The following is a 26,273-nucleotide window of genomic DNA, read 5'->3' as shown; positions in this document are numbered from 1 at the left end:
CTTTTCGGGGTGCGCCGTGTCACACGGGTACGAACGATTAGAGAAGTGTGAGGCGGGTGAGTTGAGACCTTGCAGCGAGATCACTTGGTTGTCTTGACATTCAGACATGACCGTCATGAGCTCGGAACACGCCCATCGAAAGATGAACAAGAGTCACATAGAGATGTGATTGGCAAGTGGGCCTACCGGTTGAGATTTTCATCATCAGTGGTGTTACACCAATGGCGAACAATTGATATGCGGATCTTGTGTCACTCAAAATCAATTATGAGAGATATTGATTTGAGTGGGAGCGCACTGTTGAATTAACATGTTTAATTCTCAGTGCAATTAATTATGAACATTGTCTAAGTGTTTCTTGCAAAATAGTTGTAGAATAATGGCTCGCGTTTCCACCTTCCCTGTTAAAATTGAATAGCTGTTAAATATCTGGTTAAAACTTTACGATTGGTAACGTAATGTGAGGATTGTCCTCAAAAGTGCCGAGAAGGACTTTGTCCTATCGCATGCTTTCCGTATACTCTCGCTTAATGCAATGGATGATGAGACTCTCGTCCTTCGATCCAAAAGCTAGAATTCCGTTGCGGACAAGTGCAATATGTTTGCTTCCATGAAACTCGAACTTCGAAAGTTTGGGATAGTTATGTGATATGCATGGAACTGAAAATTAATTTTCAGATACAAACAAAGGCTGAAAGATATGAAATATCCAAAGCAATGTTTGTTTGCAAATTATTAGTAAAGTGTTTACTATGCATTAGACTGATAAGAGAGGGATCCAAAAGAACGTCTGTCATATGATGAAAGGTGAATAAAACAACAACTTAAAGAGAAAGGAAGAGTCCAAAGGGTGTTAGTATGACTTACACGCCTAGGAAGTCCGGGGCTAACGCCACTCTTAAGTTGGGTGCTTCTTTTGTGAGTAGGAGAAATACTAAAAGTTAAACTGTTAGAAGTATAAAGGCAAAAGGAGTGAAGACTGGAATATCCAGCTCATATGTATGAATGCCATATGAGTTATTGATGTATAGAAGGCTGGTCAGAAGAAATAGTTCTTGGGAATTATGATTAAACTTGTTAATCACTAATTCTTGGGTATTGTGAGTTGATCACAAAGATACCCGCTCAATTGCATTCTGTTGCGAATCCATGCAAGAACTACTACCGCCCGAAAGACTAGCCAAGAATGAGGTTTTGATACGAGATGGGATCATAGTAAAAGTTACTATACCTTCCATCACTGTATTCCCTATGTATTTATTTTCAAAATTCATTATAGAGTTTTACACACTCTAGCCCTTTGTGTAAGGTATCTTGTAAGAAGGTTGTTCATAAGAGAACTTTTGATGTTCAGTATTATGAATAAACATAAGGGCCATACTTTCATTATGAATGAGATGTATGTTATGAATAATGATATTAATATATTACCTCTGTGTTTATTTTCATAATTCATTTTGGTGTTTCATACACTCTAGCCCATTGCACAATGTTTATTGCAAAAGGGTTGTTCATAAAAGAACAATTGTTGTTCAGTATTATGAATAACATGAAGGGCCATGCTTCCATCCAAGATGGGATGTATGTTAGCAATATTGATGGTAATATGATACATCCATAACACTAACGCTAAATGTCGCAAGACTAAAAGAATACCACACAAGTGTGGCACTGCATTTGGTCACATTGGAGAAACCCGCATGGAAAATTCCATTATGTTGGATGTTGAAGTCATTTGATTTTGAATCATCTGACACTTGCAACTTTCCTCCGAAAAGTGAAGTGACTGAAATACCGTTCACAGGCCATAAGGAACGAGCAACAAACTTATTGGTGATCATACATTTTGATGTGTGTAGTTCAATAAATGTTGTTGCAAGTAGTGGATTTATATATCTTCAGAAATGACTCAAGTAGATATATGGATATTTGCTTGATGAGACGTAAGTCTGGATCTTTTGAAATCATTCGAAAGGTTTTCAAAAATGAAGTAGAAGTTATTGTAATAAGGAAATTATGTTTCTACAATTTGATTGCAGAAAGGAATTTCTGAGTTACAAGTTTAGCGAATGTCTGATGAGTTGTGAAAAGAGTTTCATAGCTTACACCTTCCGGAACACCACTATGAGTGGAATGTCTGTAAAGATGTAATCAAACCATTTAAGACATGGCAAGATCAAAGATTACATAAATAAATTTGCCATTATCACTTTTAAAGAGTAATGCTTTAGAGACCGCGGCTTTTACACTGAAAAGAGCTCCATCAAGTCTGTTGAAATGACGGCATGGTATGGTACGCCCAACCATGTTATATCTTTTCTTAATATTTGGAATATGGGGCTTGTGTAAAAGGTTACAAACCTATTCCAAATCAGACAAGTGCTACTTTGTAAGTTATCCCAAGTCATTGGGTATTCCCCCACCACTATACCGAGGCAAAGGATTTTTGCCACAAAACGGTATGCTTTTAAAGAGAATAGTTCTTGCAAAAGGGTAAGTGGGAGGACAGTGCAACTCGATGAGATAACAAGTATCTTCGTCATCAGGTCAAAGGAAAGGAACCTTGGAAGTGATTCCAGAGTTGCCTACTTTGACTGATACGGAAGATTCTACATGAGATGTATGGACTTCGGTCGAACTTGCAGCTGAACAACATAGGCAAAGCTCGTGCAAACCTCTTAGGTGCGCAAACGAGATATTGTTGTTAAACAACAGTATACCTATGATACACAAGGGAGCGTTGATGGGCCCTGACTCCGAAATTGGCTAAATGCCAATATAATCCGAGATAGTTTCCATAAATGATTCAAGATTTAAATCTTGATAAACCCTCTGAAAGACTTGGAGTCTAACGGATTGTAATGGGACTATAAACTGGTATGGATAAAATGTTTTATCCATTAAGCTCGACTTGTTGCAATAACAAGTTCAAGGAGTTGACTACAATGAGATGTCTCACCGTAGCAATGCTTAAAGTCGGTTCAGGTTAAACTAGCAATTAATACATATTTCAAAACGTGAGATATGAAACATGGATGACAAAAGAATTTCCATGAAATGGAAATACAACCTAGGACTTGTATGAGATACAATCCAAAGTATTTTGTCGGTCCAGAGGATGATAGTAAGTATGCAAACTTCAGAGTTCCTGCAATGGACAGAAGAGAGCAAAATGGAGTTGGAATCTTCGTTTTTTGATGGAATGGTCAAAGGGGTTTGACTTCATCAATGGGTAACGAAGATGCTTGTGGTTTCAAGAAAGTAAGTGGGAGCATAATAATATTTCTGAAAACCTTGTGTGCTTGACACATTGTTAATTGGAAATAAATTTCTTGACACGAATTAGGACTTCATTTGAAAATAGTTTTCCGATGAAGTGCTTGGGCTAAATAGCCTTGATATTAGGCATAATGATCTATGGAGATGGATTTACCTAATGGGGTTGAGCAAAAATAAATATTGACAAGATGCTAAAACCGTTTAGCACTAAGAACAACAAGGAGTGATTCTTGCCGAAGTCACATGGAAAGAGTTTTTGCAAGACTCGGTGTCCCAAAACACTGATGAACAAAATACATGATGGAGATTCCACACACTCCTGTGTTTGGATTAATCATGTATTCCATGGTATGTAAAACAACCAGATATGTCCAATACTCCCAAACGGTTGTGAGTATAGATACCAAAGTGATCGCAAGTACTGATCATGGGACAACAGTGAAAAAGGATCATTGAGTACTAAAGTAGCACTGATGACATGTTTTCTCGCAAGTGGAGATCATGAAGAGTTCGTTGTAAAAGGTTACATCGATGCAATCTTCATCATTTCTCCATGCGATTTTCGATTTAAATTGAGGGTTTTGTGTAATACACAATATGGTGGTGCAGTTAGTTGGAAATTGTTCCAAACAAGTTACTGTGGCGAATTCTATAACAAAGGCAAAGTATGTTGCCGCTTTACAAGCGACAAAGACAAATATGTTGAATCATATAGTTCATTCATGAACTTGGTATGGTTCCAAGAAGGCTTTGGTCAATGGGACACTATTGCAGATAGTTGCTCCATAACTCAGTCTGAGGAATTAGGTTTCGACCAATGATTCACATATATACAAAGCCAAGTCCGCACAAAATATGAATTTTGTGAAAGCGTGAAAAGGCGAGGATATGCAGAGATACACACAGAGCTGAAGTTGTCAGATCCGATGGACATCAGGCTATACCACATGCGAAGCATTTTTTGCACCAGTATGCTATAGGTGTAAAGTGCATTAGCATTAACTAGATTATTGACTCTAGTGCAAGTGGGAGTTTGTAGGAGATATGCCCTAGAGGCAATAATAAATGTTATTGATTATCTCCCGGTTCATAATTATATTTCTGTTCCATGCTATAACTGTTATGGTTCTCGAGTCTGCAATAACCACGAGGCTCGGAGGAAGACTCATATGCACGTGTGGATTAATAAACGGTAAAATGTATTCCTAGTATGGCCTCTAAGACTAGCTCAAGTGTTGCATGATGGTCCTGTTTTCCTGATCATGGGCATGTCTATGTCAGCAATCTTGAGGGCACAATGTTAAGAGAACATTTGTGTTGAATCGACCCGGATTGATGTTATGCTATGAGATTCATTCGTCACAATTTAATGGTACATAACACAGAGATGGTTAACGTTTGCATGATTCCTTAGACCATGAGAGTATCGAGTTTCTTCATGCTTGCTTCATGAACTTTGGGGTTTGTTAAACGTCATCCGTAAATGGGTGGCTATTATGGCGGCTTACGGGTTCACGGAAAAGTATGTCAAGTAACTTGATAGCTCAAGATTGGGATTTGCTCCTCCGATGATGGAGAGATATTCTCGGGTCCTCTCGGTGTTACGGTATCCATAATCTGGCCAGACACCTTTTGATTTGATCACTGGGATGCCGGAACACGGAAACGAGAAAAGAGAACAAAACCGGTAACGAGGTAACTTGCATGGTGGACAAATTGTTCGTCCACGGGGATGCAATAAATCTCACCTCGGGTGTTTGTGACATATCGCGAAGCAACAGGAATAGCTCACTGCAACTGGAGGTTGACTCGAATATTCATTCGTGTGGGTATAGGGGTCAATATGAGTGTCCACGGCTCCGATGTTGATCATTGATCAGAAGGGGTTCCGGGTCATTTCTATACTTCACCGAACCTATAGGGTCACACGCTTAAGGGTCATCTATCTGCTGAATACTAGACAGGGAGTCTGAGAGAAAATCACCGAAAAAGTTTCGGACACCGGAAAAGTTCCGCAGAGAGAGGTCATCGGATGAGTTTCGGTGAAACCGAAAAGTTGTTTCGGGATATACTATTAAGTTAAATTGGTTTCGGCACATGCTTGATAATTCTTGGAGGGTGCTAGAGTCAATCTGGAAACTTTCTGGAATTTTCCGGGATAAAAGCTGGAAATGCTCCGGAGCTGCCGGAACCACTTCAGATGCTTTTCGCAGATGAAAAATCACTAAATCCGGAATTTTTTCGGAATGCGTTGAAAATTATTTTAGTGGGTACTGGAAATGTTCTTAGCCCACATTAATATTTTCAGTTCGAACGGATGCTGAAAAATGTCGTCGTGAATAGTGAAAGTGCTTTTTGGGATATTTATGGAAAGCCACCTTTTGGGGCTTTTCCCAAAAGGCTTCTAGAAGGACTTGGGGATCAAGGAACCCCCTTGGGGGGGCCCCATGAAGGTGGGACATTGGAGGGTGCAGCTCCTCCATGGAGCTCCACTTGTCATCCCTTTATGCCCTTTTATGTGTGACATAAAGTGTGGGTATTTTGGGTTTTTCATGTTTCCCCCTACCCCTTGGGTTTTCCTATAAATAGAGGTGGAGAGGCACTCTCCACACTCACTCTTTCTCACATACAAGTGTCATTGCAATGATCTGACTTCTCTCTCTCTCCCCGCGAAATAGTTTCGTAGAGCCGAAAGGTTGTCTGGGTTTCGGTGGGAACTAGTTCTGGATGGCGAAGCCCTGCCGGATAGATGACACCGTATGTGTGCAACTCTGTAGAGAGATCGTAGTTTCGGTCTTAGTTCGAGAGTGCCTCCCGAAGGGCTGTCCGTGACTGTCCGAGTTTCAAAGGTCCTCCGAAGGGCTGTCCGCAACACCGTCTGGGGGACTATCCGACCACCTCCTCGAGGTCTGTCCGAGGGGCAGATGAGGGTATACATCCTCGCGGTTGGGAGGTTGTAAATCCTAGCTGCGGGGATCTGTACCGCCGATCGTCAGCGACTCTACTTCCCGCTGCGCTACGAGTCGGTAACGAAAAAGATCAAACCTTGTATGCAGTCTCCATAGTGGTCCTGGGTTGGTGCGTAAGTCGGAATTTTTTTTGTGCTACGTTACCCTATAGACGTTCACACGACACCACTAGAGGAAGAACAACATAACACATCATCATAACATTGAACGAAGACCAACTTCACATAATTACTTATAACAAGAACAAACGGAACTACTCACAAATCATATTCATGTTTGTGATCAAAGGAGATAAATGTATTATTAACAATCTGAACATATGTTCTTCCACCAAATAAACCAACTAGCATCAACTACAAGATGTAATCAACACTACTAGCAATATGAGGTTTTGGACAAATATGGAATACAAGAGATGAACTAGCGTTTGGAGATGAGATGGTGTTGGTGAAGATGTTGATGGAGATGAGTCCTCCCATGATGGGAGGAAAGTTGGTGATGATGATGGCTTTAATTTCCCCCTCTCAGCCGGAAGTATCCCCAGAGGAATCGCTCCGCTGGAGTAGGTTCCGCCTCGAGACGTCGGCGCTTCATCCCGAAAGTCTTCTCTTTATTTTTTTTCTAGGGAAAATGGTTTCATATAGGAGAAGATGGGCCCCGGAGGCCTACTGTGGGCCCCACAAGCTGATAGGGCGCGCCCCTGAGCTTGTGGCTCACAAGCGGGCCCCTTCTGGTGATTCTTCTTCCAGTACTTTTTATATATTCTAGAATAAATCTCCATAAATTTTCAGGTCATTTGGACCTCCGGAGAATAGTTATTTCTGTTGTAACTCTTTTCAGGTCCAGAATTCCAGCCGATGGCAATCTCCCTCTTGTGATGAAACTTGCAAATTAAGAGAGAAAGGGCATTAGAATGCACCCAGAAGTGAAATATAACTTTCAAACAATATAAATAATAGTAGAAAAACATGATGCAAAATGGATGTATCAGCCATGACCGCGCCCCGTCGCCATGACCACGAAGCCGACACGTCCGCGGGCGATGGCGGCGGTGAGGAAGAGTAGAGCATGGGAGGTCCCCGGTGCTCAGTTCTCAGGAAGGCCACCACTCCTCCCCTCCCATTGAAGACAAGTTTGGCGGGCTCACCATCGTCGGCCGATTAGCTGCTTGCAGGCTGCGGAGGCGGAGTTTTAGTTTTCGGGGCTCATGGCTTGCCGGACATGGGAACGGGCGCCGACTGTCATTTAGACTAGGTTTAGAGTACGATCTAATTGAAATATGTTGAAATGTAATGAATTTGCTCAAGTTTAGATGAAAAGCATTTATGTGAAAATTATCCAAGTATGAATGAATATCATCCGGTTTGTTTAAATATGCATCAAATTTGTTCATTTTCGTTAAATTTTGACTGAAATGCAATGACACATCTGCTCCTGCCTACGGAATCCGCGGATACGGCCAACCACACATTGCACAATAGCTTATCCTCCATGGTTGAGTACCCGCCATCTTCCATACTCTGAAAGAACGACATGGCATCCAAAATTAAGTTAAATGGCATTTGACCGAACACCTGCCGGACATGGTGTCCGTCATGGAGGTCGTCGACGAGGGGGAGTGTACCTGGGTACAAACGGCTCCAGGGTGGACAACACTGTCCTAAAGGCAAGCGGGCGCGTCAGTGCTGGTTGCCGACATCTAGCAATGCCTCTGCGGCGACCAGAGATGTACAACGACGACAACGGAGGTAGAGGTTGCGGATGCAAAGTAAGGGGGGGAGTGGTGGAGTGGAAGGAAATGAGTCCGGGAAGGGGATTTAATGGGCCTAGGATGTCAGAGTCCTACGTGACTGTTACCCGGATTCCCGCAGCCCCCCCCCCCCCCACGTTGTCTCCACTTTGCGGGAGAAAGTGCGTCCAGACCGCTTGGTGGACCGACATAGGCCCATGTTGGATGGCACAACACGTCCAAACCGTGTGGTCCAAACGGTTGCGGAGAGTCGGCGATTGGAGATGCCCTTAGTGTTAAAGGCCTCATTCAGTTTGAAGGATTTTCACAGAAAAAGCATAGGAACAAAGATCCCAGAGAAAAATTTCTTGTGTTTTTGAAAGAATACTGTTCATTTACTGTGTTTTTGAATGAATCTATACATCCACTAAAAGCTCATTTTGTGTATAAAAGTGAGGCAAGACAATTCATCTGGATGACAAGTGCCATTCTATCAACTTCTTGTACTATTCCTGAACATTTTGATTTTCTCCGAACCAAACGAGGCCTAAGTAATTGGTTGGAGTTTTACCTTTGAGCGGGAGCCGTTCCTCGTAGATCCAATGGTGCACCAGACAAGTTCTCAGATTTTCACCGAATGCGAGATTTCACTAGATACTTCACAAAAAAAAAAAAAAAAAGGCCACGTCCTTCCTTCACTCTCTTTCCTTTCTCAGCCAAGGAAAACAAGCCATCCAATCACCCACTAGCACCCGCCCCACCAGCCACGACCGACCCGCAAACCCTAGCCGCCTCGACCTCCCCTCCGCCTCAGCAATGGTCGGCGCCTTTGCGGCTCGACGGCGTTGCCGGATACCCCTCCCGCGCGCTGGCCTGTGCTGCACCGCACAACCGGAAGCCCGGCGGCCGGCAGGACCATGCAGGGGCATGTCGTGGGTCGCCCCGGCCGGCAGAAGCTCACCCCCGCATCCTTGCTCTGCAGCAAATCTCGGTCTCGTCCACACTCGCGGTTACCCCCATCAAAGGATGAACTTTTCGATGTGGTAGCTCATCTTTCCCCAACCCCTTTTTGTTTCCCCCCTGCGATTTAGGCTGCTCCGGCTGGTGGATCCCCTGGTTATTCTCATCGGACAAATTGCTTCTCCATGTGGATCGTTGCAGACTTTTATTTTCAAAATTGCTTCTTTTATTTGTTTATGGGATGTCGTTTGCTTGCTCTACTATTCGTTGTTGTACAAGGGTTGCAATTTTGTTTTTCGCAGGTTGCTCTAACGGGGTTCTCCCCGTCGCTGCGATTGCTGTCAGGTGTGACACTCCATGAATGCACCGGCAGCATCCTTGGGCCAGCCTCTGGTCAAGAGGAGAGATCCAGATGAGCATATGTTAAGGTACCTTCTTTCACCAAAGGAGTGCCTCTTTATTTCTGTCCGCTTTCTTCTTTATGAAATTCTTACTGAGTTTTTGCGGTTGCCACTGCACTATCATGATGTACAAGTACAGACACTTATTTTGGGACGGAGGGAGAATATATGTAAGTGAACTTGGTCATAGATTGCCACCAAGCGACTGCATTAGCATATGCTTTCCGAGATGCGTCATATAGTCTAAATTTTATAAAGAAAGCCATGCAATATTATGCTTGAGTTCATGTGTGTGCACACTCAGTTAGTTCTATATCATCTCTTTGATATGAATCATTGCCAGATAAATTCTTTTGTGGCATGAAGTATTATCAAGTCCTGGAAACAGCCTCTTGCAGAAATGTAGGGAAAGGCTGCGTACAATAGACCCAAAGTGGTCGGACCCTTCCCCAGACCCTGCGCAAGCGGGAGCTACATGCACTGGGGCTGCCCATGAAGTATTATCAATATTAACTACTTAGGGCGTCCAATTGCCATCTTTGCTTAGGTCTCGGCTCTGGGCTTCTGTTTTTATGTACCATATGATCATTGTTAGGATGCAACTGTGCTGGCATATGCTTGCTGAGTTACATATGATTTCTTTTTTAGACATGGTCACATGGTCTGGATTTCATGAAGAAATTCGTGGAATATTTTGCTTGGGTTCATGTTGATGTGAATCAAGTTGAAAACTGTGTGCAAGCATAACCGTATATACTAGTGTATAGTTAGCTTTACATGGATACATGTTCCTCATGATTGATGCAGTGTCAACCTAATGTAACATCTTCTATGTGTGCAGGCACAACAGGCTAACGAGAGGCAGTTGATAGATCACTATGGATCAAAGCATCCCAGGGAGAAACCTCCAGGTCCATCAAATGCAGACTGACTGATGCGAAGTGGAAGCGTGAGCTGTAGTTGACTGTTTCTGAGGGTGTTCAATCTGCTCCATACTTGGATGACTCAGCTTCAGCTTTTCCCATTGTAATGTATGCATTTCCGTGCCCACTCAGATTGTTCTATTGATATGAATTACTTGCAGAGAAATTCATGGCATGAAATACAACCATGGGGTGTTCAATTGCCATCTTTGATTAGGCTGGGGATTCTTTTACAGGATGCAGGTTTTGTACCATATGATCATTGAGTTGCATATGAATATATGATTTCCCCTTTTGACATGGGCATGTGCCATGTAGTATAACATTTACAAAGAATGACATGGAAATTGCAAGTAAATGGTTACTCTGACCCTATTGCTTCTTTAGAACTGAGACATGGTGATAAGAATCTAGAGATGCGTACTCCTCTGTCACAATAAGATCAAGTCGCCCGTCATATTGTTGATTCTCGCACAGATTAAATTGTGAGCAATTAGGACACATGTCAATCTTACAATTGATAACCCTTCTTCTTGCCATATTGTTGATTCTCTTACAGAGCCACCTCCCATGCTGCGGGCAAGGGTCTGTATGCATTAGTGGTTTAGTATGGTGTTCTAAAGAAGACCGCCCCACTTTGTGGCCACTGCAGCTGTTACTAGTGAGGCCACCCATCAGTGTCACTAAATGCTGCGGCAATATCCTCTTCTTTTCTTCACTTCGGGGATGGCCGCAGTTCTACCCCTGACGCCGCTGCACGTAAGCGGGATGTAATTGTCTCGTTGACTCTGCACTGGTGAGTTCTTCCCTATTTCCCTCTTTGATGCTTTGCCTCCTTATGTTTGACATGATCTTCTTTCGGAATTTATCATGGTTTTGGTGGTAGCATGAATGGTTTACTGTTTATAATTTTTATGTTCTCTACCAAGTTTGCATGCTATGATAATTATGGTATAAGGCTACTATAAGTTAAAATGGTGTTTGTCTTAGTTATACGGTGCATTTCGATCCTCACCCGAGGAACAAAGCTGGCAGCCCCTCATGGGTTTATTCAAATCCTTGCAAAATGATTTTTTTTAGCAAAGTCATCTAGAATGTTAATGACATCATATGCTCCAATTCCACTAGGCTGATTCAACGTGAACATTTTGTAATACAGCTATTACTTATTTAATTTTGTTTCTAATACTAGAAATTTGGAGGCCAAGGCAATCAACAAACGATGTATCTAACTACAGGCACTCGATTTCAGATGGTATGTTCTGAATTTAACTTGCATGGTTTACTAATTAATGCAGATTTTATGCATGCAACTGCAATTTAGTCTGTGGTATAATTTACATACCTTATGGTTCAGATGCCACTTTTCATTTGAATTCCTTCTGGTTCTGTAATCTTATTATCATTTAGGATAAATTTCTTATGTTTCACCCAATATGTAAATCTCGCTTGGAAATGTCAAAATAGTCTTCACTAATTATCTAACCACATAAACTCTGACCAGAGAAATGAAAACAAAACTCTCCCAGCATCCCCTCTGCATAAAACCAAGCAAATCATCAAGTTGGTCTTTAGCATTTGCACGCTGTTCTGGAACAGAAATTTACGTCGAGAGTAACAGTGTCACCAGAAGTACATGGTCCAGATAATCTATACTGGCAATAGTCAATATATTCACAGTTTCCTTGGGGCATTTTCTTTCTTGAATTGCGGTTCAGTAACTCGAGCATCTCTTTCCTGATTTCCACAGTTTCCTTGGGGCATTTTCTTGCACAACTTGCATTCGATTATATCCTTGTGCTGCAAATCTTGCCAGAAGCCATATTCTGCAGCTTCTCCTTGCAGCTCAGCCATAACCTGCAGAAATTATTATTAGTAGCTAGCATGAGGTGTGACCGTGCGAGCATTGAGCAGAGCAAAATCCAAGGCTGAGCAAGAGCAATTAAAAATCTGAGTCACAGAGGAAGGCAGAGCAGTATAACATCATAAATTGGAGGAGTGTTGCATGGCTCATATTTTAAAAGTCTGAATCTGTTCCTGGGAACTAGAATAAACAGAAAACCTATGGTTGATATCTACAACCATTTTTACATAACGAAAAATAAGGCAAACTTGCCAGCATCTAAACAGAGACTTATGGCCAACTAGACTTTATGATGTAGGCATGTAGCACTACAAATCCGAGTCACAGTGCAAGGCAGAGCAGTAGAACATCATAAATTGGAGGAGTGTTGCATAGCTCATATTTTAAAAGTCTGAATCTGTTCCTGGGAACACAGAAAACCTAGGGTTGATATCTACAACCATTTTTACAAAACAATAAATAACACAAACTTGCCAACATCTAAACAGAAATTTATGGCATTGCTTGAAGAAACACATCAGTGTGTAGCCATTAATCAGGCAAGAGAATATGGAGAAGACACTGGCCACTTTGTCCACCTTGGTGCTTATTTCAGTGTAGAGTCAAAATTTTGGAATAAGAGAGATTACCTCCCAACTTCACCTTGTGCAGGACTCTGCGGGCTTAGAATAAACCGATGCAAAACATTGTGTCCTTTGCTGTTAGCAGCTGGAAACGTTCCTGGCCACCGCGGGCAGGTCTGCACCATGTGCATACCGAGAATCAAAGGCCCGAGCATGGCCATTCTTTTGTTGACCATTCTGGTTTGTACAATTCTTTCACCTATAAATTCTGCAGTTCCTCCAATACCCAAAACCTGCAATAAGAGGTGCAAAGATATTATAAAGTGAATAATAGAGCATTCAAACTAAAGCAACTTTTTACAAACCTTTATATTGTCTTTGGGGAGGTAACGATAAGGACAGCACTTCTGGGTTGTCCATGTAGTCGTTTTTGTAAGAACTTTTCATTTTTTTGAGGTATTTATGATGCTGACATGAAGCCTCATGGGCATTTGCACTTGTCTTCTCGCCAAGGTGGTATGCAGCAGTTTGTCCATTGGCATATCCAAAATAGACCTTTTCAGATGAAGAATCTGCAATAAAACGTTTTGAGAAGATTATACAATATGGATATGCAAAAGATATAGCTCTGAGTGCTGTTTAACATTTTACACACACCTCGTTGTCCCATCCTTGGGTGCTCATCTTCCTTCTAGCGTAGCAGCTTGGAGAACTAACTTTTGCTTTATTTGAAAACCGCCCATGCCCTTGACCCAGTTTCAGTTCAGGACCAGGGGGCTGCTCTGTAAATAAACTTTCCACCTTCCCATTGACATTCAACATATGAAACAGACCGTCATCCATAGGTACAAAAGAATCCTCAGGAGGAGGTGCACCTTTTCCATGTTTCTTTTTGCAGTGTGTATCCTTTTCCTTTCTAGCAAATGACTCATCACGTGCACGCCATACATCTGGCTGTTGCGCTTTTTCATGACTGAAAATACCAGCATTGTAAGCATCTAACTGTAGAATCTTCACCAACTGAAGAACTTTCTCAATAGAGTCCATCCCTGGAAAAGCAATGCCTTGGTCTAACTCTGGGAGCTCCAATCCTTCGCGAAGACAGTGCATGTACTTCATGGCATATTTGCTCAGCTTATTCCAGTTACGCACAAGCTCATTCATCCATGGAATAAAATAGTCGAGGCGCATAGAATTTGGGCTGGGAATGTTCATGTACAGGGCTTGAAAAACTATCTCAAACCTTGGACCTTCACCCAGATAAACAACAAAAAGACCTACGAACTTGGGGTCTATGCGCTTCCCACCCTCGATTACGGAGGTGAATGCCTTTCTTAGGTAACCCAAACCTGTAAGCGACCCTCCAGGGTCATCATTGCATATATCATGGTGGTTACCTCCAAAGGAAAGGACTGTGTGGTCCGAGCACTCTATGTAGTTCTTCTGGTCACCTTCCGGTTTCAGCTCATGCACCTTACCATCAATGCAGTAGGCTTTAACCCACCAGTATCTACCTTGCTTAATAAATGTGATTGTATCTTTTTTATACTTGACCACTGTGCAACACGTGCCCTTCTCCGGAGTGGTGAAGACGTGTTTTTTTCTGCGGAAGAGTCGAGTCACATCCACTCGGATGCCTTTCTTATAGTTCCACCATCTCGCTGATTGGACATACTTCTTGTAGTTAGCCTGTACCACTTTAGGGGGGCCACTAATATCCAAAAGCAGCACATCCTAAATATGAATCAGGAATTTAAAAAATAGATCAGTCAATGTACCCTAGCAGGAAAAAGGTGGACAATGAACACTACATCATATATGCTGCTGTATTTTTTGGTTGAGTAATCATATGTGCTGCTGTTACTGTCAAAGAGCAACAACAAATTGTTGTGGCATAAATTTGCGCAAAGTATTCTCAAGAACTCCATGATTGTTTTTTCGCAGAGAGCCGCTGGTTATGTTTGAGTGCCAAAGATTCTTGTAGTATTAGTGAATGCATTTATAATTTGGAGAGTCGGTGCTTACAACAGTAGTCCCAAGTTGGTTAAATTGTATAGCATGAAGGTTAAGGTTATTTGCATAAAAATAGATTTGTCAATAACCATATGGACTTTTTTTGACAGTACCATATGGATGAGTTTGTCATAATGCCCGACCTTCATTTTAGTGTGTTACAATTCATTCCTCTTTGAGATGCAAAATGTAGAAAGACAACTAATTATGTGCACGATATCCTATACCTATACATTTTGATTTTCTATGCCATGTTAGCATTTGCTTAATCATGAACAATCTTAGTGCATATGTTCCTTTCAGTCGAGACTCCAACTAACCTTTACTTTTGCTTATTATGCTTTTGAATATTAGATAACTTTTACGATTCTACGATATTTGATATGTGTTGGAGTAATCAGTTTAGAAAAAAGTAGGAATTTGGCTTTTACTTCTGTTAATAATCATATTTTTGGTTTGTGGCGAAGACTCCAACTTACTATTTTTTTTTTATTTCTGAAAGTGTTTCCTTCTGATTATGTTTGCTGGATAGAACAGATTGTTCAAAGTGGTAACGTTTTCTGTTAGAGTTAATGACCAGTTGGGTCCTTTTTTAAAACTAAGAAAGGTTTAAGACAGGGGGCCCCCTGTCCCCCATTTTATTCAATATTGCTATTAATTTCTTGCAAGAACTTGTAGAGCTATTTCTCAAGGAGAGATTAAAGGGGCAGTGCCTAATTCAGTAGTAGGTCTAGCGATGATTTAACTGAGGCTGGAGAAAAAAATGCTAGAAATCTAAAATCAATTCTGATTCTGTTTGAACATTTAATTGGTTTATAAAATAGTTTCCGTAAGAGTGATATTTGTTGCTTTGGCAGCTGGGAATGATCTAGAAAGATAAGGAGATTTTGACCTAGAATATTGGTTCATTGCCTCTTTAAATATTTAGGGATTCCTGTGCGTACTGTTAAATTGAGGAATAGTGAGTTAGTGACTGGAATAAAGCTGAGAATAAGATGGGAATCCAGCAAGGAAATTTTCTAGACTATGGTGGTAAATTGATTCCTACTAGATCCTGTCTTCCCTATTTTATGATGTCAATGGTTACTCTGCCCAAAGAGCCTTTTGAATAATTGAGTTTCTCATGACAAGGATGTTGTGGCAGGAGGATGACAGTTGGTTTGGCTGATGTGTCTCCAAGGTGGCTTGGGGAATTGAAGACTTGCAAGTTATGTATATCGGTTGATGGATTTGGATTAGAAACTTGAGATGGTTTGTTGCAGGAGTTAATTAGAAGAAAACACTGTAACAGGAAGTTGCTGAGTGACTTTAGCATTTTTTTTCATGGCTTGGTTAGTTGTAAAGAGTATTTTGTAAGTATTGTAGAAAGCAAGATTTTCATGGTTCTGTAAGGACTGTTGTAGTGGCAGTATTTGTGTTGTAAGAAATTTATTGTAACAGGCATGCTAAAGATTTGGATGGAATGTGGACTCGATCGGTACTATTTTTTCTACAGCTTCCTTGGAAGTTCATTTGGCCTATCTGATCTGCAGCTCTATTTGTAAGAAATTTTTTGTAACACCCATGGAAATGTTAAAGATGTTGATCCAGTTGAGTTTTTTTTTTGTCATGCTAATGTTAAGTCAATGAATTGTAATTCTTTTTTCTTCTTCTAAAAGGAACAAACTTGTATTCCTAGCTAGACTGCGAGCAACATAGTACACAATCACTATTTTTGAGTTTAAAGCCTTACGTATGTTCTGGAATCCCTAAAGCCCTTCACTATTTTTGAGTGTATTTGCTGGGTTTTCCTACTGCATCAGCTAAATGAAGCGCCGATAGAAATGGTCGGATTAACAAAGATTTTAACAGCGTCATTTGATCTTAATATCGGAATGCCAAAGTTAGTCTGCTGCTATGATCAATTAAGAAGGAGAAGCCCCAATAGACGCAGGGTTCTTGGGTTGAGAAATTAGCAATTATGTACATTAGTCACTCTATGATCCAAGAAAGTGTTCTTGGGTTGAGAAATTAGCAAATCGGTCAGCAAGTATTATACCTCGCTGTCCAGGGATGCGAGGAGCTCAGCGAGGGTTGGGTACTTCTGCTCGAGGGGTTCTGTCCGGTTCTTCTTGCGCCCCATGGCTGAGCAATGGCGGAACTTCCTTGCCTTCTTGCAGCTGATCGTCCGCTCCTCCGGTTCCTGGCAACTGAGCGCCTGATCGTCCGCTCCTGATCCCCGCGCGCTGGTCTCGCCGCGCGTCCTCCCTCTCTCGGGTGATCCCCGTGCACGGAAGCCGCGCGCTGCTCGCGCTTGCTGCGGCTCCTTCGACGCCGCGCCGCCGCGGGTCAAGCGATGGTGCTCCGGCTCTTCACGCGCCGCCGCGCGAGGGCGGGCGCGACAGGCTCCTCCGACTCCGCGCGTCGCGCGCTTGCCTCCGGCTTGACGCGCCGCCGCGCGAGGGCGGGCGCGAAAAGCTCCTCCGACTCCGCGCGTCGCGCGCTTGCTCCCGGCTCTTGACGCGCCGCCGCGCGAGGGCGGGCGCGACGGGCTCCCCGGACGCCGCGCGTCAGAAGCTTCCTCCCGGCTTGACGCGCCGCCGCGTGAGGCCGGGCGCGACGAGCTCGTCCCACGATGCGCCTCCTCCGCGTGCAGGGAAGCCGCTCGCGCTTGCTCCGCCGCCGCACCTCCTCCTATTCCGTGCGGTTGATCGCCGTGCAGGGAGGCCGATCGTCTTCCTGCGCGGCGCAGGCGAGGTTGTTGCTGGGCTCTAGTTTGGGTGTTGCCGCCGGTGGCGGTTACACAGGGTTTTGGTATATAGGGCGGTTGGTTGGTTGGTTCGTTCGTTTCCCGCCTCCTGCCTGCGCCTCAATACAGCAGCCTTCTTCCCGGCAGCTTAATCTTCTTCTGTCAGTAAAATGCAGAGACTACCGATGCTATCCGTCCGTCGTGTTGTGCGTTGGTTAAGTTCAGGTGATGGTCTGTCAGTCAGCGACCAGGAGAAGCGCGAAGATGGGTTTCAAGCATTGGGCCGGCCCAAGCGACGGCCTCGCTTGCCCGCTCGGCTGGCTGGGCCGGAGTGGGCCAAGTAGGACATAGTACTTATGTGCGTGGAGGGTTGGTGAGAAGGTAGGAGAGGAGAAACGGCTAGTGGCTCGCGTGTGTGCTCGTCTTCCTGAGGAAGACGACTCTCTCCTCTTCCCTGTAGATTTGAAATCAATGGCAAGTGAAACTGTTTAAATGTTTTTTTGCTCAAACAAAAATTGCTTATTTGGGGCACATCATTAATGGACAAGGGGTTTCTACTGATCCAGCAAAAATTTATACTATTCAAGTTTGGCCTACTCATGTATCTGCTAAGGGGGTTAGGGGTTTTCTGGGTCTGGCTGGTTATTACAGAAAGTTCATTCGTTGGGATTGTGAGCAAACCCTTGACAAATCTCTTGAAAAAAGAGGTACCATTCCACTGGACAGCAAATGAACAACAAGCTTTTGCACTACTTAAGCAGGCTTTGGTAACAACTCCTGTTTTGGCTCTTCCAAATTTCTCTTCAACTTTTGTGATAGAAACAGACGCTTGTGGTGTGGTATTGGGGCAGTACTTATGCAGAATGGACATCCATTGGCTTATGTTAGCAAAGCTCTGGCCCCAGGAACCAGAATCTTTCTATGTATGAAAAAGAATACTTAGCAATCCTGTTGGTTGTTGACCACTGGAGACAGTATTTATAGGTTTTAGAGTTTGTAATCCGAATTGACCAACAAAGTTTGGCTAGTTTGTCTGAACAACGTTTGCACACCAAGTGGCAACAGAAAGCCCTTACAAAACTATTGGGCCTTCAATACAACATTTGTTACAAAAGGGGGTTGAGAACAGTCCTGTTGATTCACTTTTCAGAAAACCACATAGCTCTCTTGATGTGTTACCAGAAATGCACCTTATCTCTTCAGCTCAACCTGCTTGGCTTGAAGATATTATGCAGAGCTATGTGGGTGATAAATTTTGCACTGAGTTACTTCAGAAATTGTCCACCAGCTCCTCTTCTGATAGTAAGTTTACTTTGACAGCTAGCATTCTTCGTACTGAGAACTGTGTTTGGGTGGGTGATGTTCCAGAGTTGCACAAGCAAATTGTATCTGCTTTCCATGATTGTCCCATTGGAGGACACTCGGGCTTCCCAGTTACTTATCGTCGTATTAGGCGTTTATTTCGCTGGAAACACATGAGGGGATTTATCAAACAGTATGTGCAACATTGCCTGATTTGTCAGCAAGCAAAGCCTGAACGTGTAGCCTACCTTGGCCTGTTGCAGCCATTACCTATCCCCAAACTTCCTTGGAATATGGTGAGAATGGATTTCGTCGAGGGGCTACCACCATCTGGTCAGTACAATTGCCTGTCTGTGGTCATCGATAAATTTTCCAAGTATGGTCATTTTGTTCCGATGCACCATCCATTCGCAGCAGAAATAGTCGCTGAAACCTTTCTCAATTCAGTATAGCGCCTGCATGGTATGCCTCAATGTCTTTTGGCAAGAATTGTTGTCTAAGTCTGGTACTCAACTTAGAATGAGCGCTGCTCAAGTTAATCAACAGGTGGAATGCTTCTTACGATGTTTTGTCAGTGCTCATCCTACTAAGTGGGCTAAGTGGATTCCCCTATGTGAGTTCTGGTACAACATCAACTGGCATTCTGCCATAGGTACTACTCCCTTTGAGATTGTGTATGGGCATGCACCTCGTCACTTTGGTATCTCCTCGGATGCAGTAATTCAGTCTGTGGATGTGCAACAATGGCCGGATGATCGCAAGGTGGTGTTTGATTCTGTCCGTCAGCATTTATTGAGGGCTCAATAGCGTATGAAAATCCAAGCTGATAAGCACCGCACTGAACGTGTGTTTGAAGTGGACGACACAGTTTTTCTGAAACTTCGGCCATATTTACAGCCTTCAGTGGCACCACACACCAACCACAAGCTTGCTTTCAAGTTTTATGGCCCCTTTGAAGTGGTGGAGCGTGTGGGTGAAGTGGCCTACAGATCAGCCCAACCACCTACCAGTCGTGTGCACCCGGTCTTCCATGTTTCACTGTTGCGCATGGTCCTTGCACCGGGATGTCAAGTGCTTCCTTTACTCCCTAATCCTGATGATCAGTTCCGGCATCCAGAACAAATCCTTCAGCAACGAGTTGTTCGTCGGGGCACTGATTCCCTGATCCAAGTACTCGTCAAATGGAGCGATCCGCCTAGAGAGATGGCTACCTAGGAAGACAAAGTGACACTTCGTCAGAAGTTTTCACGTGCACCGGCTTGGGGTCAAGCTGCTTCTAAGGAGGGTGGGATTGTCAACGACCAGGAGAAGCACGAAGACGGGTTTCAAGCATTGGGTCGGCCCAAGCGACAACCTCGCTTGCCTGCTCGGCTGGCTGGGCCGGAGTGGGCCAAGTAGGACGTAGTACTTATGTGTGTGGAGGGTTGGTGAGAAGGTAGGAGAGGAGAAGCGGCTAGTGGCTGGCGTGTGTTGCGTGTGTGCTCGCCTTCCTGAGGAAGACGACTCTCTCCTCCCCCCTTTAATTCCTCTTGTAGCTCGAGATTTGAAATCAATGGCAGAATTCGAAACCCTAGCCCTCACATGATCATCTTATGTTAATGTTGCTTTGCTTTGGTGGAGCGTATCAGCTCTTTTGTGAGTTTACTGCCACTCCTGTGCTGGTGCGCATTGCCAATGGCGATATGCCATCCTCAGACAAAATGGTCTCTGAACTGAACTGAAGAAACTGTTCGCAGAACATTTGGCCGGTCAAATGGAGCAAGGGAAATGCAGTGTGGGCTTGGCCATCATTCAGGAGGAAGGCCGCGTATGAGGTAGCTGCGATGGCGCTTTCGACGGACGGCATGCCTGCCGTGAGCGGGAGAAGGCGTTCCTTGCCGCGAAGAAGAAGACCGAGGAGGATGCCCATGTCTAGATCCTAGCCAAGTGGCAAGCCTGGGTCACACGAGCCCTCGCGGTGGTTCCCTCGCGGTGGAGCAAGCCCGGGCTGTCCGTGCCCTTGCCGGCCTCCCACCAAAAGATGACGAGAACATGTCCGGGGCCGCGTCCAGTACATCTAGCCCGCTGCTGAGCAAATCTAGCTTGACCCCTATTACATCTTCGAGCGCTACTTGTACGACAAAGAGGAGAAGGGCAAGGGCGGCCGTCGATGATGAGCTTTCCCTATCTATATAGTCCTACTTTAGTTATATAATGAATCAGTAAAACATGCCATCATTTTGGTAGTCCCATGATATATGGTATGATGAACTCCCGATGCTACGTCTGAACTATGTATGAACTAGAAACAGAAGTATGTGTGTTGATTTACGTTGCATGCTTCTGTATGTACTTGGAAGTTGAGCTACGAGGGAGATAGCTGCGGACGTGAACAGATTAGATCGCGCTGGTCGATCGCTAGCTAGAGCTAGCCACCTTTTTCTTCTCTTCAGCGATCGATCGCTAGTCCAATGCCATTAGAGTTAACCTTGTTGTCTAGTGTTTATCATGTTTACTTCGTCGCGTCAGTTGGTTCATGCATGTAGCTGAGTTGAGAAGTGAGGCTATGGTAGTGTGCGTATAATGTGATCACGTGCACACATGCAAGCTAGAGTGTCTTTTTTTAGTGGACAAGCTGAGTATCTAGTCAGTCCTGTTTAGTAGGGCATCTCCAAAGCTAACCTTCAAATCGTCTGCAAATGTTTGGACCGTGTTGTTCAGACGCAGTTTGACATCTAACGTCGTCCTGCATCAATTCACGGACCCCATGTCTCCACCCTTCCCTCTTTCTCGGCATCACGGCCATGTCAAGAAGTCCGCCATCATTCTTGAAGCAGTTGCATTACATGACATTTAAATTTGACGTGTTATCTTTGGCATGCCTGGTTCTCACAATGACATCAACATGCTGCAGCGGTCTCTTTTATTTGCTAGGTTGTCTGATGGGCAAGCTCCACCTTGCAACTATACTGTCACTCGGCATCAGTACAATAAGTTACTATCTGTTTGACGGTATCTATCCTTCATGGCCACCTTCATCAAGACCATCTCCGAGCCAATTAGTCAGAAAAGATCCCACTTTGCCCAAAGACAAGGAGCTAAACAGGATGTGGAGAGGGCATTTGGAGTGCTCCAGGCCCGGTTAGTAGTTGTTCGTGGATCTGTTAAACAATGGGGTCTGAAGACCTTGTGGGGGTGATGACATGTTGTGTGATCATGCACAACATGATAGTGAAGGATGAAGGTGAAGATGCTGTCAGAGGTCTGGAATTTGAGAATATGAGTGATCCTATCCAACTTTCTAATCAGAATCCGACCATGTTTGATGAGTTTGTTCAAATGCATCAACAAATTCGGCATCAGACAACTCAAGAAAGATTTGATTGAGCATCTATGGGCGGTTTAAGGGGACAACTAGAAAAGTGCTAGTTGAATTCAAGTTTCAATTATTTTATTTGAAAACTTAGTTGGATTTTTTCTCAAATACACACGAATATGTGTATCATATTATATAAATAGGGGATGGGTATAGAACCCGAGTCCACATTTGATGTTACAAAAAATGATATACATCAACCAACACCACAACCGAAGCTTACACGTCCACTCTACATAGTTGGATTATTATATTTAAAATTAGAACTACTATCATATTGGAGATTTTCAGTCATTGGTAATTTAATATACTGTTATTTTGAGCTCACAGTTTTTTTTTCGACAAAGGGTGGATTTTATTAGCTCAATATGGAGCATCAAGGGGATAGAATCACAAAGAGCACACATCTGACCTCTGCATAGCCAAGATGAACACAACTAACACGAACGCACACACACAAAAATCACACCGACAACTAGTAAAGTCATACGACCGAAGCTATGCCAAGGCAGATAGAAAACAAAAAGAAATTGAAAAAAAACAATGATAATCCACGCCGAGCAGGTGTTGATCCAAAAGAAGACGGTGCAAGCGCACGTGATCCGAACATGGACACAGCCACGTAGACTAAACGTGCACACACTATGAAAGCGACTTGCCAAAGACCATCCACGGAACCAGAACCTCCGTCGATGTTCAAATGACATCGGCCGCAGCTCAAATGGCAAGAAGAGATGGTACCACCAAAATCTCATGGAGACGCTCCGGCGATCCCATGCCTCCGATGCAAGTGTTTGTCAATGGTAAATCTTAGCATGACCACGGGCCCCAAACAATACACCACGAGTCTACACTGCGCCGTCTTGGCTGCAACAAGCCGTCAATATCATCGAACATGACTTGGCTATCTGTACCGCAATCACATCCCTGGACTACCACTGTGCATCATGTTCGCAAGGCCACACCACAACAACGGATCATCCATGCTTGATGGCACATAAGCAACCGGCAAACCGCCACCAGCCACTAGTCTCGCTAGCTGGGCCCAACTCCAAGATGATACCCCCAACGGGGAACACGACCCCAAGCACTGGCGGAGCTATGTGTATAGCTGGGGGGGGGGGGTTGTGGCCCCCCCCAAGCCTGGGATCTTCTGTGAAGAATTTTTTTTTGTGATGGCATAGATTGGGAAAAATAGGGAGTTTTGCCTCTTCATAAACCCATATTTTGCCATTGCCCCCCCCCCCAAATGATCCTGTGCTAGCTCCGCCACTGACCCCAAGTGCCGCATCCGATCCGGGCAAACCCGGACCTAGGGTTTCCCCTCAAGTGTTCTGGGAGGGAAGCCAAAGATTACATGTCGACACCTTCATCAAGGTAGCGACACCCATAGGCGCCCTTGTTGTTGGCTTCGACCGTAGTCAAAGTCTGGCTTTCGCCCGCAGCCTCCGTGTCCTCCAGAAAAATGAGCCTAGCTGCTTCACCACGTCCACCTTCTTCACCACAGGACCACCACGGCTAGAGGACTGGATCCTTCTAAGCCGAAAAGTCTCGAGGCAGGCCGATGAGATATGAATCAGATCAGGGACCGCACCGCCCGAAGAAGACGCCATGCCAGATCACCGGAGCGCCGTCGCCTTGTGCACGCCATCCAGCCACCGCCGTGCATCTGGGCCTCCCAGCGTCAACACCATGCCGCCGCTCGCCGGTGAGCGCCGCAGCCCCGCCACCCTCTCCCACAGATCCGGCCAAGGCATCCCGTGGCCAGCCGCCACACGGATCAGCCGAGGCATCCGATGGGTTGCCGCCACTGAGATCCAGGCCGGGGGAGAGAGGCCGACTCAGGAAAGCACCCCGCCACCGTCGTCCCCAGACCTGCCCGGGCTTCGCCTGCAGGGCCTCAGGCGGCGGCGAGACGAGAAGGATGGAGGGGGAGTCCGGCGGCGACACGATTGGATCTCCCCTGAGTCGCCAGAGAAGAAGGCAACGCGGGGCCAATAACCCACTTGAGCTTGGATTTTTCTCTTTGGCTTGGCTCACAGTTTTCTTAATGAGGCGAAAGTTTTAGAAGACATGATCGGATGGCCGGATCCCATATCATTTTCAGTGGACAAACGTGCCCATTTTAAAGGTCGTCGTTGGAGATACCCCTAGTCCTGCATGAGATAGTTGAGAATGGCTGCATGCATGCACGGGCATCCATGAGATGGGTAGCATGCACGTACGCGCGTGCCGTTGGATGACCGAGCTGGCGAGCTGCATGGCTGCCTAGATAGGTTCAGACGTGGACCGCGTATTCAGATAGGAAGACACGAAAATCCTACACCTACGTGAATAACTTACGTAATGCGTCGCGTCTGATCTCCTCTCCGACACGCACTCTTCCCGTTACTGCCCTTGATTCGTCCCTTTCATCCCATCCGATCCATGTATTAAAGACTTGGTTTCAGTTCCTCAACTAAGAAAGAAATCCACCCGCAAAAAAGAAAGAGTAAGAAAGAAATTGGATATTGCCGAAAAAGACTCTCGCCCCGCTTTATCTGTACTATTGAGTTATACGTGCTCAGATAGTCAAATGACAATCAAAGATAGACATGCTGGTGTAGTAACTATAACGGACGAATTAAATTGTAAGCCATATGGATCAATGGATGAAGTATATATAAGATGCAAAAAATCATGTACAGTATATCAAGCATGATTTAGTCTAGGTGTCTTTTATGGCCATCTCAAAGCTAATGTTCTGCAAAGATGAAGTATGATTTATGAAGGTACGTATCCTTGAATACGAAGTAAAAAAATAATGATTGATTGGATAGAAAAAGAAGTTACGAGAGTGAGCATGGAAGAGTCTAGAATAAAGCAGAAGTGTGCTGTAAGTTTTATGCAAAATATCTATATGGCTTACGCCTTCTAGATAGTACACGTGGCATAATCTGGCGAAGTAATGAAAAGATTCAACGGTTAGCAACACACAGACTTGCCACCTCTCTAACGTCGCATCGCCTTCATCCAACAACAGCTACTTGAAAGTTATTCATACACTATATACTGGTATAGATATAGATATAGATATATAAAGCAACAACTAATACATAGGAACCATACAAACCCACACCAACACCACCCCTGCGGTGGATAGAAAGAAGAGTCAATTACACCGCTGATGCTAGAACTTGGTGCAAACAATCATTTTGGTGCTAGAAGTTGCGGTATACATTGAAGTGGTGCATGCAGTGCTTATTGTGTTTATATATAGGATCTGCGCTGACTAGGCACATGGGGCCCCTGTCAACCACTGGAACGAGGAGGAGGGGGTCTGTGGCCTGGTTCCAAAAAAAACCTTGGCACATATTCTTTTCGTAAATAGCCCCTGCCGACATGACATTTTCTACCTCTAGGACCAATGGATACCATCTGTCACTATAGAGTGAATATTAACAGGAAAATGGTAGGTCTTGAACCCATGACCCACAACTAGCACACAAGAAGGTATAACCACCCACCCTTCACATCTGCATGAGTACAATCGATAACTTTTTTTAGGGTTGAGTACAATACATAACTAGGCTTAATGTACTAGAACAAAGGCCCTCGTGGAACTGAAACGGGCTGCGGTCACTGTGGCCCATTCCGCACCTGCTAGATTCTTTTAGAAATTTGTAGAAAGTATGTAAATTATTATCCCAGCAAAAAATAATGTTTGAATATTCGTGTCTAATAAATATTGTACAAACAAGCAAAATAATTTATTTCTAAAATTGTTCACATATTATTTCTAAAATATTTGTATATTTAAAATAATTTATGAATTACAAAGAAGGGGTTTACAATAAAATATATGTAAATAAATAATAAATTACAATTAAAATTATTATTCTTATTATAAAAAATCAAATTATACGCACATTTGTATAATTCAATGTTTGTGTAAGTGAAAATATTCATAATTTAAAATTTAAACTATTGATACGAATATTCAACCTTGCCTAATATTTAAATCATATATTTTTCTTAAATATAAGTCATGAGTAAAGACTATACAGATGTGAATATTAATAAATATTTGTAAACTTTTGTATTCATCATTTTGAATAATTTAAAAATAGGCCACTAGTGTATTTTTTTGTATTCATTAAATTTCTTTATTTAATATACATTTTAAGTGTCCGTATTAACTAAATATT

The 26,273-nt window shown here is 43.7% G+C and overlaps 1 long non-coding RNA gene across 2 annotated transcripts; it reads left to right on the top strand.

The window, feature by feature from the left end:
• Positions 1 to 8,704: 8,704 nt before the first annotated feature.
• On the top strand, positions 8,705 to 16,181 carry LOC141023269 (uncharacterized). Of its 2 annotated transcripts, XR_012183990.1 has the most exons (7): positions 8,710 to 9,020; positions 9,240 to 9,365; positions 9,478 to 9,508; positions 10,180 to 10,369; positions 10,821 to 11,057; positions 11,454 to 11,516; positions 15,846 to 16,181. It is a non-coding gene; the product is annotated as an uncharacterized lncRNA (long non-coding RNA). The 2 variants fall into 2 exon arrangements; XR_012183989.1 differs by lacking the exon at positions 9,478 to 9,508 and having other exon boundaries at positions 8,705 to 9,020.
• Positions 16,182 to 26,273: the final 10,092 nt, after the last annotated feature.

Source organism: Aegilops tauschii, chromosome 5 (assembly GCF_002575655.3).
Source record: "Aegilops tauschii subsp. strangulata cultivar AL8/78 chromosome 5, Aet v6.0, whole genome shotgun sequence".
Lineage (NCBI taxonomy): Eukaryota > Viridiplantae > Streptophyta > Magnoliopsida > Poales > Poaceae > Aegilops > Aegilops tauschii.
The sequence above is the reverse complement of the archived record's forward strand: the minus strand, read 5'-3'. Positions and strand labels throughout refer to the sequence as shown.